This window comes from Oenanthe melanoleuca, unplaced genomic scaffold, assembly GCF_029582105.1.
Source record: "Oenanthe melanoleuca isolate GR-GAL-2019-014 unplaced genomic scaffold, OMel1.0 S001, whole genome shotgun sequence".
NCBI classification, from domain to species: Eukaryota; Metazoa; Chordata; class Aves; order Passeriformes; family Muscicapidae; genus Oenanthe; species Oenanthe melanoleuca.
This window is the reverse complement of record NW_026612650.1, coordinates 163,430-176,150: the sequence shown is the minus strand read 5'-3', so window position 1 is coordinate 176,150 and position 12,721 is coordinate 163,430. Positions and strand designations below refer to the sequence as shown.

Below are 12,721 nucleotides of genomic sequence, written 5' to 3'. Positions count from 1 at the left end.
TGCACAGCCCAGTAGGGCTGGGGCACTGCCTGCAGCCACCCTGGGCACAGCACAGAGCTACAGAGGGGTTAAACTCAGCCTGGGCTGGGAGCACAGAGCAGAGCTCACTGAGGGCTCACTAGAGCAGAAATCCTCACAGTGTTTCAAACAGCCACTCTGCTGGCTGTGGGAAGATAAGCTGCAGTTGCTGCAGGGATCTCCTGAAGCTGGCACATCCCACAGCTTTCAGGACCTTCCAGGAGGAGTCTCAGAGCTGCTGCAGTGCAGGGGATGTGGCTCTAGGGCAGGGCTGGGTTTCCCTGCTGCAGCAGCCGAGGCACAGCCCCAGGCAGCTCCCTGTGTCCAGGCTCTGCTGCAGGGCTGAGCAGCCGGGGCTGCAGCCAGGGGTGCCCAGGGCTGTCCTGCAGAGCAGGGTCCTGCAGCCCAGGGCGCTGTGCTGGGGCAGGGACTCTGCTCCCTGCCAGGGACAGCTCTCAGCCAGCCCGGGCAGCTGCTCCCAGCGCTGGGGGAGAAGCTGTGGGGGCAAGGAGCAACCCTGAGCAGGGCAGGTGCTGCTGCTGAGAGGTGCTGGGTGGGGCAGGGCTGCTCCCAGCTCCAGACCAGCCTGGGCACAGCTCCGGATGACAGTTCCCAAAAGAAGGTAAACCTGGGATTGCTGTAAAGATCAGGAGCTTTCCTGAGAGTGTTTTAAATTTCCTCCTTGGAGCAGGGTGAGAAATTTGGGGTGATGGCAAAAAGTTTTCTGCTTTTTATACATTTTTCCTATATTCATAGCTCTGTAAACTATTATTATTATATAGTTATAAGACTATAATTCTTAATTGACTCTATTAAACCCTTAAGTAACTCTATTAAACTACTATTACATACTTATATAACTGTAATCCTTTATTAACTCTAGTACATTTCCTTACCTTTCTCTTAGATTTTTGAACAATAAGCTGACCTTCTAAATACATTCCTGAAATACTGTATAGTCTTATTATCAGGAAGAGGTCCTACAAGAAGAACTTTTTTTTTTTTTTACCCAGAATGTGAGCATTCATAACAAAACTGGAGCAAAGAAGCCCTTAGACCTTCTCCAAGGGTTGACTCAAGGGTATCTAACAGGCACAACAGACTCTCCTAATGGATGTTCCTGTTAAATATCCTAGTTAATCAACCCTAATAGATTGTTGGAATTGGGGGCTGGATGTGCCTCATCCCCACTGGGACACCTGGAAGCTTCCAATAAAGGTTTGGTTTTTACTTTACTGTTCTAACGGTGTTGCAAGGGTTTTTTTCTCTTTTGATTATAGACAACAGGGGGATGAGAGAAGCAGAACAGGAATTGTAATCAGAGAATGACAGAACATTCTGAGTTGAAAGGGACACACAAGATCTGCAAAGTAATGTTTGAATATTTACAGAGAGTCCGGATCTGTAACTTTGGGTGGTCAGTCTCTCTGCTGGAGCCTCCCAAGGAGCTTTCAGCCACTCCCCAGCCCTGGGCAGCACCAGCATCCCCTTTGCAGGGCCCAGCAGGGCTCTCCAGAGCTGCCCTTGCCCACCTGCAGACAGACCCTGCCCCAGGCAGGGCTCTGCAGACAGGCAGGTTTCTGTAGGGCAGGTGAGGGCACAGAGGGTGGGATGGGCTCTGTGAGCCTGGCAGGGACAGGGCAGCTCTCAGGAGGGAAATGTCCAGGTCCAGGGAGATGCTCAGGGAAGGAGAGGGGGCTGAACAGAGCAATGCTGGGGGCAGGAGGGCACTGTTGGTGTGTGGGAGGTGCTGTGCACAGCTGGGCACGGGAACACTGCCCTGAGTGCCCGGCTGTCTCTGCCCTGCCCTCTCAGGCACAGCACCACAACATCTTCTCTAGTTTCTGCACTCCTCTGATACTGTCATTGTAATCTGCTGCTCTCAGGGAGGCTCTGGGATTGCAGCAGCTGAGTCAGGCACTGCTCTTGGGATTCCTGCCAGGCTGGGGTGTCCATGGGAATGGGGTGTCCAAGCTTCCCTGTGACCTGTGGGGCTGTGGGCAAAGCAGTCCATGGGAAAGGGGAATGAGCTGAGCCCCCTCCCTGAGATCCCATCATGGGCACATCTGGGGGTCTCCTTGCTGTGTCCTTCCAAGCTCTGAGCTGCCCTCCTGGGTGCAAATCTGTGCCAGAGCCTCTCGGAGCTCCCTGAGTGTCCCACAGGGAAGTGCAAAGATGCCACAGCTGAGGAAATGCTGTTGGGTTTACCAAGGGAACCGCGAGTGTCCTTGGCAGAAGGGGGTGCTGAGATCTTGCTCAGAGACCTTTAGAGAGGGTGAGACATTCAGGGATCCCTCTGCTCTGGGCAGGGTCTGGCCTATCCCAGGGTGACACAGGAGTGTGACTGTACTCTGATTGCAGCCAAAGGTGCAAACCCAGGGCAGTTGGGAACAAGCCCATCCAGACCCTCACCTTGCCCTGAGCCACAGGGAATCCTTTGCCTCTCACATCTCTCAGTGGAAAACTGTGAGTACAGCAGAAATGCTGTGGATTTGTGTCCTCATAGAATCAGGAATGATGTGTGGGCAGGAAAATAATAGCTAAAATTCCTTCCTGGTCTCCATGCCCTTTAGAAGTGGGAATGCAGAAGCAGCAGCCTTTTAGAAGGGATTCCATTGAGGAATCCTGAATATACAGTCTTGTCCCTCTGCCACACAGCCAAAAACCCACGGTGGCAGGGCAGGGATGGATCCTAGAGAGCCCCCTGCACAGGCCTGGCTTGTCCTGCAGCTCTCAGAAAGCACAACTGGAGCTCAGTCAGGGACCTGGGAGAAAGTTTCCCAGAGCAGAAACAAGGGAGGCTGAGTCACAGCAGGACAGCATACAGAGAATTGACCAGGTCTGGCTCAAAGCAGCCTCTGCTGACTTGTCACTGTCCTTTATCCATGAACAGGTCCCCATGTTTGGCCAGAGCAAATGTCCAACAGCAGCTCCATCAGCCACTTCCTCCTGCTGCCATTGGCAGACACGCGGCAGCTGCAGCTCCTGCACTTCTGCCTCTTCCTGGGCATCTCCCTGGCTGCCCTCCTGGGCAACGGCCTCATCATCAGCAGCCGTAGCCTGCGGCCACCACCTGCACACCCCCATGTTCTTCTTCCTGCTCAACCTGGCCCTCACTGACCTGGGCTGCATCTGCACCACTGTCCCCAAAGCCATGCACAATTCCCTCTGGGACACCAGGAACATCTCCTACTCAGGATGTGCTGCTCAGGTGTTCTTCTTTCTCTTCTTTATCTTAGCAGAATATTTCCTCCTGACCATCATGTGCTACGACCGCTACGTGTCCATCTGCAAACCCCTGCACTACGGGACCCTCCTGGGCAGCAGAGCTTGTGCCCACATGGCAGCAGCTGCCTGGGCCAGTGGCTTTCTCAATGCTCTGCTGCACACAGCCAATACATTTTCCCTGCCCCTGTGCCATGGCAATGCCCTGGGCCAGTTCTTCTGTGAAATCCCACAGATCATCAAGCTTTCCTGCTCACACTCCTACCTCAGGAAATTTGGGGCTTCTGCTTTTACTACTTCCTTAGCACTTGGTTGTTTTGTATTCATTATTTTCTCCTATGTGCAGATCTTCAGGGCAGTGCTGAGGATCCCCTCTGAGCAGGGACGGCACAAAGCCTTTTCCACCTGCCTCCCTCATATTGCTGTGGTCTCTCTGTTTATCAGCACTGGCACATTTGCCTACCTAAAGCCCCTCTCCATTTCCTCCCCATCCCTGGATCTGTCCCTGTCAGTTCTGTACTCAGTGGTGCCTCCAGCCCTGAATCCCCTCATCTACAGCCTGAGGAACCAGGAGCTCAAAGGAGCCTCGAGAAAACTGATGACTCTCTATTTTCAGAAGCATTAAATGCTCTCTTTTCTTCTGCAGAGCCTCTAGAATGTAACTCTTTACAATCTCTCTTTTTTTTCTTACCTGTCCATTTATTTTGGTAACTTTTTCTACTGTTGTGTTGTGTAAAAAATACTCTAAATTACTCTTTGCATTTCTACATTTATATCTACTTTTCTTTTGGAAGACAAAGACATGCAAGGTGTCTCTCACATGCATTTAAATAAAAGCAAGTGCATGCCCTCTCCTGTGTGTCCAGGATCCTTCCTCAGCCCTTCTGTGTCTCTGCAGGGGCAGTGACTGTGAGCAGAGGCAGAGGTGAAGAGACTCCCAGCACAGCAGAACAGCCAGGGACAATGGCCCTGGCTCTTCCCACATCTGCTCTTCCCAACTCCACCCTCTCCTTGCCAGCCCTTCTGTGGCTGTAAGGCCGCAGTGCTCTGGCAGCTTGGTCACTGTCCTGCTGCGTGTCCGTGCTGTGAGCACAGGCAGGGACAGGCCATGGGCACATGCTGGGACACAGCTGGGCTCCAGCACAGCAGCTCCATCAGCAAAGGGCATCTCCTGAGGGCAGGGCAGGAAGGCTTTGCTCTCCTCCAGAGCTGCTGTCAGCAATGTGCTCCAGGAATGCAAAGCAAGCCCAGTGCCTGGGGCAGAGGGGCAGTGTGCAGGGGGCACACAGCAGTGTCCTGGCACAGCCAGAGCTCCTGGCATGGACCTGAGGGAGCAGCAGAGCAGGGCCTGGGCTGTGTCTTTGTTCTGGCCACAGCCTGGGAAGGTGCCCCAAGGCAATTGTCCCACACCAGCCCCTGCAACCACCACACCCAGCACTGGACCCTCCCCCACCTGAAGGAGGTTGTTTGTCCCTGCATGGAGGGACACCAAGTGACCAGTGAGCAGTCTGAGTTTGCTCTGTACTGAGGAGATTTCAGCAGTGCATCGTGTGTGTTTGGGGAGATGAACCCGAGTGAGCACAAACACCATCATCAGCACTCGGGGCTGGCACAGTTCTGGTGGCACAAACGGTGCCTTGAGGCCACTAAACTCTGGGAAAACACCTGAATTCATTGCTGGGCTGTAGGTAGGATTCAATAGAGAGAAACAGCCTGGGCAAGGAGGCTCCAGGAAAAAATGCTCAGGACAGGCATGGAATGCGCAGAGAGACCATTGGGGTGGGGGTTTGTGGGGAGAAATCAGAGCTGCCTCCCTTCTGAACCACCCTGAGCACCTGGACAGGGCTGTGCTCTGTTCCGGGCACTGACCTGGAACTGAGGGATGTGGAAAAGGCCTTTGGTGTCAGGGATGTTGAGAAGGCTGGGCACTGTCACTGTGAGACCTCTCTCAAAGCCCTTGGAAAGGCCAGAGCCATCCCAGAGGGTCCTGGGCACTTGGGAAGGGCAGACATGGAAGCAGTCTGCAAACAGGGCAGGGAGGGGCACTGGGAGAGTCACAGACTGGTCAGGCTCAGCAGGGAAGGGCATGTGGCAAATCCTCCTGCAGCCATTCCAGGCACTGGTGGCACAAGGCAGGGATGGCAGAACCCCCATAGGAGGGAAAAGAAGGGGATGTTGTGTGCCCAGGCTTTAGCCTGGCCTGGGACATGGTCTGCTGTGCTCTCCTCAGAGCCAGACTGGACAGAGCTGGGCTGCAGGAGTGGAACATGGGGTGGGTGGGAATTTGGCTGAACAATGAGGGTCAAATATCATCCAAGGCACAGAGTCCCCTTGACAGCCAATCCCTGGTGACATCCCTCAGTGACCAGCCCTTGACCACCACTGGGGAACATTTCCTATTATCTCTATAATGGCATGAAATGCACTTTCAGTTCCTTTGTGGATGCTCCCAAGTTGCAGGCAGTCTGTGACCAAACTCATCCAGTTAATGATGACTGCAAAACATAATTGGGCAAGATGGCTGAGTTGGGTAAATTTGCCTTGCCATCGGGAGCAAACCAAGAAACATGAAAAGGGAGAAAAAACTTATGCATCAGAAGAAAATCAATAGGGGAAAAAACCAAACCTGACCAAAAATAAAAAACAAAGCAAAACCTACCCACAATATAAAACCCCTACAAACAAACAAACTACAATAAGCTAATACCACAAACAGAAGCAAACAAATCCACAGGAAATCTCCTATCAGTGGAATATGTTTAACTACCCATGGGCAGAAGCATAGGTGGTGTTCTGAAAGAAAAATTCTGTAATAAATAAATAAATTCCCTATTCCCTTTGCTCCCCCCACATCTCTCAGTTTATTGCTGATTATGATGTGACACAAAACGGAACATCCCCCTTGTCAGTCCAGCCCAGCTGTCCCATCCCTGTTCCCTCAGGAACACTTGCCCACCCCAAGCCCATGGGTTGGAGGGAATTGCTGACATGTCTCATGTGAGGTGAGCACTGGAACAAAGATAGGACAAGAGAACATTTACTCTTATCAAGGACAGTAGAACAGAAGAGCACAGCCTTGGAGAAACAGATCAAAGATGTCACTCAGGCAAACACAAGTCATTCAAAATGCAAGCAGGATGCCAGCTCAGCTCTGAAAGACTGCTGATAATGCAGAAATTGTGGAAAACAAGGAAATTGCCATCATTCAAAAGCAGGGATTGAGGAACAGCCACTTTTGCCAGATGTTGAAGACAGACCCCAATGAACCACATAAGGATTTGTGATAATGGGTACCACTATGTCAAATAAAGTCAAAGGAAGTGGGGATAGCTAATGAGGACGTAATCAGCGTGTGTGATAAATCACTGTTTACCTGATGCCCAGTACACACAAATGGATGAAGGATTACCAGAGTGACCACCATGCTGTAATAAAGAATACTCAAAACTGTGTTCAGAAGTTTCTATCCAGCACATTTCAGTATCAGTGCTGTCCTTGACTCCAGTTCCACAATAGCCCCTTGGTTCTATTGGGGTCCATATTGTCAAAATGGTTCCTTGGTTCTGCACTGCCACAATGCTCTCCTTGGTTCCACGAAGCCTTGGTGTGTCACAACTTCCCCTTGGTTGATGAACTGCCATAGTGTCTCTTGGATCTGCAGTATGGCAATGGACAATTGGTTACAAGCAGCCTCGCTGGGTCACAATGAATATTTGGTTCCATGGAGCCACACTGTCCCAATGGCCCCTTGGTTCCACGAGGCCTTGCTTTATAACAATGGCCCCTCAGTTCCATGAGGTTTAGTACTGTCAACAATGGTCTCCATGGTTGTGCAGTGTGAAAATGGCTGCTTGGTTCCAGGTTCCTCAGTGTCACAGTGGTGCCCTTGGTTCCATGAGGCTCTGCAGTGTAACAATGCCCCAGAGTTTCCATGAGCTTCTGTCTCATCAATGATGTCCTTTATTCCAGTGAGGCTCCTCAGTGTTCCATTGGATCTGTGATTCCATGAGGTTCCATAGTGTACCTTGATTGCCTTGATTCCAAGAGGTTCTGCTGTGTCACACTGGACCCTTGGTTCCATGAGGTTCCATGGTGTGGCCATGGTCTCCCATGGATCTGCAGTATCACTATGGACCATTGGTTCCATGCAGCCCTGCTGTGTCACAGCAGCTCCTTGGTTCCATGAAACCCCACTGCATAACAATGGAATCTTGGTCCTGTGAGGTTCTGTACTGTCAAAATGCTTTCCTTGGTTCTGGACTGTAACAATGGACCCTTGGCTCCATGAACTTCTAAAATGTCACCATGGTCTCCTGGAATCTGCACTGTCACAATGGACAATTGGTTCCATGGGACCCTGCTGTGTCACAATAAACCCTTAGTGCCATGAGGTTCTGGAGTGTCACAATGATCTCCCTGGTCAACAACACCTTGGAGTGTCACAATGGCTGCTTGGTTCCATGAACTTCCATAGTGTCACAATGGTCTCCTTGTTTCTGCAGTGCCATAATGGACCCTCGGTTCCATAGGGTTCCTAAATGTCACAGGTCTCCTTGGTTCCATGTGGCCCTGCTGTTTCCCCATGGTCCCTTGGTTCCATGAGTTTCTGTGCTGTCAGCAATGGTTCTCTTGTTCCAATGGTGCCACTATGTCACACTGGACCCTGGGTTCCATGAAGTTCTTGAGTGTCACAATGGCCCCTTGGATCCATGGGGTCCCATAGTGTCACCATGGTCTCCTTGGATCTGCATTGTCACAATGGACCATTGGTTCCATGTGGCCTGGCTGTGTCACAATGGTCTCCTTGATTCCATAATTCCCCTCAGTGTCACAATGGAGCCTTGTTTCTGTGAGGCTCTGAACTGTCACAATTGTCTCCTTGCCTCCATGAGACCCTGCTGTGTCACAAGTGTGTCCTTGGTTCCATGAGGATACAAAAGCTTTGCATGAACATGGAGCAGCAACTGCTTAACACACCTGGGAACATCTGTCTGCATTCAAAAGAGGAGTTAAAGGTGAGAATGGCACCAGCAGCTTCCATCTGCAACAGAGATCCAGGGAAAGGACAGGGACAGAGAATTCAGCTGAAAGACACAGAGAATTCTGCTTACAGAGATCAGTTCTGGTCACACTGTACCTTGTAGAAATGTGACAGCACTCCAGCCAGCCTGTACTAAGAATGCGGTTCCTGAGTGGGGTTTGTTGCTCAGGAAACCTGCTCAGGCGTTTCCATTCTTTCCTTACCAACAGGAAAACTTCTGCTGGGCCTGTGTGCAGGCAGAGCCCTGAGGAGAGCAGGTGGGACATGGCTAACAATATGCGTGTCTTTCTGCAGAGCTTCTCTCATTCTGTCTCTCTTTCTTCCCCTTCTAATGCTCATTATATGAAACAGTTTTGGGTACCTCAACTACTAAAGTGTTTAAAAGTTTTGAGTTTAAATAGGCAAAGTTTATGAAGTTACTACATTGAGAATTTTTTTATGACAACTTGGATGCTAAATTAAATAGTTTTCCAAAATTCCATGATTTTCTATATTTTGCCAGAAAAATTTGTGCCATTTTTACCCCTTGAGAATATGTGGCTGGTGTTTCTCCTGTGCACCAAATTCGAGTAAAGGAACCTTTGGTCACCCTCAGCATTTCAGTGTTCTGGGGTGTTACAGCCCCGCAGGCTCACAATGGCCTCTTGTTTCCATGAGGCCCTGCTGTGTCACACTGGCCTTGGTTCCATGAGCATCTGCAGTGTCACACAGGTTGGTGCCATTTGTCCTTGCTGCCCCTCCCATCCCAGTGCCCCAGGAACAGCCCCGAGCCACCCGTGAGGGACAGGCCCTGCTGGGCCAGGCCTGGGCTCAGCCCTTGGCCTTTCTGCTGCCTCCAATCCAGCCCAGGCCTTGCTCAGCATTGCAGTTCCTGCTCACAGCCTTTGGCTCCTGCAATCCTGCCCTCAAGGATCTGCTCTCACCAGTGCCTGGGGAGCCTTTGGCAGTCCCTGCCCTCAGTGGGGCCACTGATGCTCCAAGGGACTTGGAGTTTTGCTTCTGACTCCTTGAGCAGCTTCTTCAACCTTCTCTCAGTGCCTGAGGGCTCCTGGACTCATCCCCAAATCCACCGTGGGGATCATTAAAATACAGAAAGCTGTCAGGAGCTCTTCATCTTCCTTCCATTGTCTTCAAGTCTTCAGGGCTTGTGCAGGTGATTGGCGTCAGTTTTTGAGTTCTCTTAAGAAGGAATATTTCAAAATGCACCTCATGGCCTTTTTTTCACTCAGGGTAATATTTTTCTGTTGCATTTGGACTATAGAAGTGGTGAAAAGGACATAGCAACAAAGTTGCTCCATGCAATGGAGAAGCAAAAAGCCCGTTATTTAAAGAAACATTACAGTTTTAGATAGTAGTTTCTGGTAGAAAGGACAGAAGTAATTTCATTGGTGCAAGAGAGGTGACACCCTGGTAAACATGCTTTCATGCAAATATCACGTCTCGCACACACTCTGCAGGTAGCATAATCATTGTTTTAATTTTTTTCTTGTATATTTTCCATGAGCAGCCTGAGAAAATCCAAGCTGCTTCAAGGCTCTATTTTCCTGGGCCTTCACCAGTATCCCACATTTTTCTACATTTAGTTAGGAGCAGAAATTGATAGTGAAGCGCGGAAAATAGACTTCACAACCCATAAAGTTGTGGAGTAGGTACGTATTTTATTCAGCGCTGGACGCAGGGGAGAGCATCCTCCCAAATCCTGCGTACCTTACATGCTTCTAACCTTCTATTTATCTAGGAAGTTCATGCATATTCTAAATCGCCTATACATATTGATTATCTGCCCCGCCTGTTTCCCCGCTTCGTATGGAAATTAGCTGCATATTCACTTGCGGCTGCGTAGTTTATTGAGTCGGTGGTCTTCAAATGAGTCTGTGGGCAGGAAAACGATGAAGTAAAAGTCTTCCTCACTAGTTGAACTTTTCACCTTGTCTTTCCACGCATGCGCTTGTAGTCTCTTGGTCGCAGACTTTGCACTTTTATGGAGAGGGACACTTTCCTATACTTCAGGGGTCTCTTATCGTGCATTCCTTTCCCTATTTAAGCACACAGTGACTGATACTATATGTTATACATCGTGCATTCCTTTCCTTATAAGCACACAGTGACTGGTACTATATATGTTATACTCTTCATTCTATGTAAACCTTAAATCCCCTGTTTCAGTCCCCCCTTTTCTAGAAAATTAGTAAATTCTTTTACTTAATACAAGATTTCTCTTTCTCCATCCTTAAGATATGTATCTCTTAATGCCTTATCATTTACTCTTGACAATGAAGTTAGTATTGCCATTCGTTGCAACATCTTCCAATTCCAAATTAATAGTACAAAAGACAGCAGTAAGCTTAGACTAACTAAAACCAATAACAAAATTACTGGATGACATAATGTATTCACAATTCCAGTTGCGGTTGGAGACCACCCGAAAAGGGCATCCCACCAACTGTGGCTTGCATCCTGCTTAACCCTTTGTAAGACTCTATTTATTTCTTGGACATCATGGTCAACAGTGACTAAAGTCTTTTGCCCGCTCTCTTTGATTTCTTCCAAAATTTTTGCTAAGTCTTGATGTTTTACCAGTTGCTTTACCAATGTAAGGTTCATTGCAATGGGCATAGGTGACAGTTAGTGGTATGTCGTGTAGTTAGACCTTATCAGCTGGTGGGATGTAACTGGTGACGAATATGAAAAATCACATCCCTGATTTTAACGAAATTACAAATACAGAAATTAGAGTTATTCTTAACAGGCAGAGTTACATTCTCATTGTCTATGTTCACAAAAACACAAGTGGTTCTTAAACATACACATCCTTGACCAGTATATATAAGCATAGTCTTTTGATCAGCATCTGGATGAATTTCAAAGTGGCATACACCCTGCTCGGTGTCAAGGCATACGTCTTGAGCATCAATTGTATTGCTTTCACAGATAAACCCTTGTTGTTCTCTAGTAACACAAGATTCTACATTCACAGTTTGCCATTTCCCATTTACTGTCCGGGCCCACGCCATATGCTCTGAGGGACATAACACCGTCCCCTCATGATTGAGTCCCAATGCAATGATGGGATGAATATCATAAACTGTGGCATTACGTATGGTAAGCACGAAGGTAGTGGCCATATTAGTAACAGGATCATAGGTGAAATTTACTAGAGTCCACCAGGATTGGAATTTTCTTTCAAAATCATTAGCATTGTCCCAAACAACTTTTCGGACCTCAATCGGAAAAGTGCCTTCACTCCCTTCTCTTATAGCCAAGGCAGCTGTGGATTGGATCCATAACTGCGCTTGTACACAACTGAAAGCTAAAGACACATTATCTTGAACCGTGCTAAGTGCGTCTATTATTAACTTATGGTCCTGGTCCTCAGTCTTTGCCCAGTTTGGTAACACCTTTGAAACCTGCCACTGACTATTTCCTAATGCCAATAAAGATGATTGTAGAGGTTGTCCCAGTTTTGTCAAATCATTTGTTGCAGTTGCTAGCTTATTTGCTAGTATTTCAGAGTCAATACCATTCAATACTCCTAATCCTGTTCCAAACATTCCCGTTAAATCTCTTCGCATCCTATCCCTAAAGTGTACTTGCTTCTGTAACCATGTTGTCCACCCTTCTAGGGATGGTTTTAGGAAGGAGGAACAGGCTGGTTGAATCTCTGAAATATTGGTTTGTATTAGCAATTCAACACGCTTGAGAGACCATTCTGGGTTGAATAATAATTGCTGTTGTCCTGTATTTCTCACTATATATGGGCCTACCTCATAAATCATAAGTTTAAGTTCGAGTGGCGTACTCTGAGTCCAAATCTGAACAGGTTCAGTTATGGCATTTATTCTAAATTCAAATGAGAGCCCAAGACTTCTATGAGACCAAAGGCATACCACCTCAACAGTCCTATCTAATGTAAAATTATACCAACAATCTGGCTCACTGTGTTGGTTACAAATCTCATTATGTCCGTTTGCAGGGGGAGATGAGACACTAATTTGAGCTGGTTTCTCATGGGTAGTTCCATTAATCATTCGACATCCTATTCTGATGGTCTCTCCTACAGTCCCTTGAAGTGACCACAACCCCTGTTTCTGCCATTCTTGCTTTTCATATACCTGGTTTCCATGCATGACTACAGTTGACAAGTTCAAATTTTGTACCTTCCCCATATATCCGGTAGACTTAACAAAAGCCTGGGACCAAGGCCATTCAACATTGCTCTGGCTAAAGGTATCTTCCAATTCTTGGAATATAATTATATTGACAAACAAAACAATTAAATTTCTACGTCCTGAATCACCGAACACCCCTAACTGTAATATGCTCATTTTGTTCGTGTAAACTTGAGCTTTAGTCCGTTATCACCAGATATTACTTTCCAAGGAGCTTCTGGAGCTTTCTTCACCCGAGAATGGTGGATCCAAGCGCTCTGTTCCTTGA

At 48.3% G+C, this 12,721-nt stretch overlaps 1 pseudogene; it reads left to right on the top strand.

Moving 5' to 3' along the window:
• The first annotated feature begins 200 nt into the window (after nucleotides 1-200).
• LOC130266050 (olfactory receptor 14J1-like) lies at nucleotides 201-4,095 on the top strand (annotated as a pseudogene).
• Nucleotides 4,096-12,721: the final 8,626 nt, after the last annotated feature.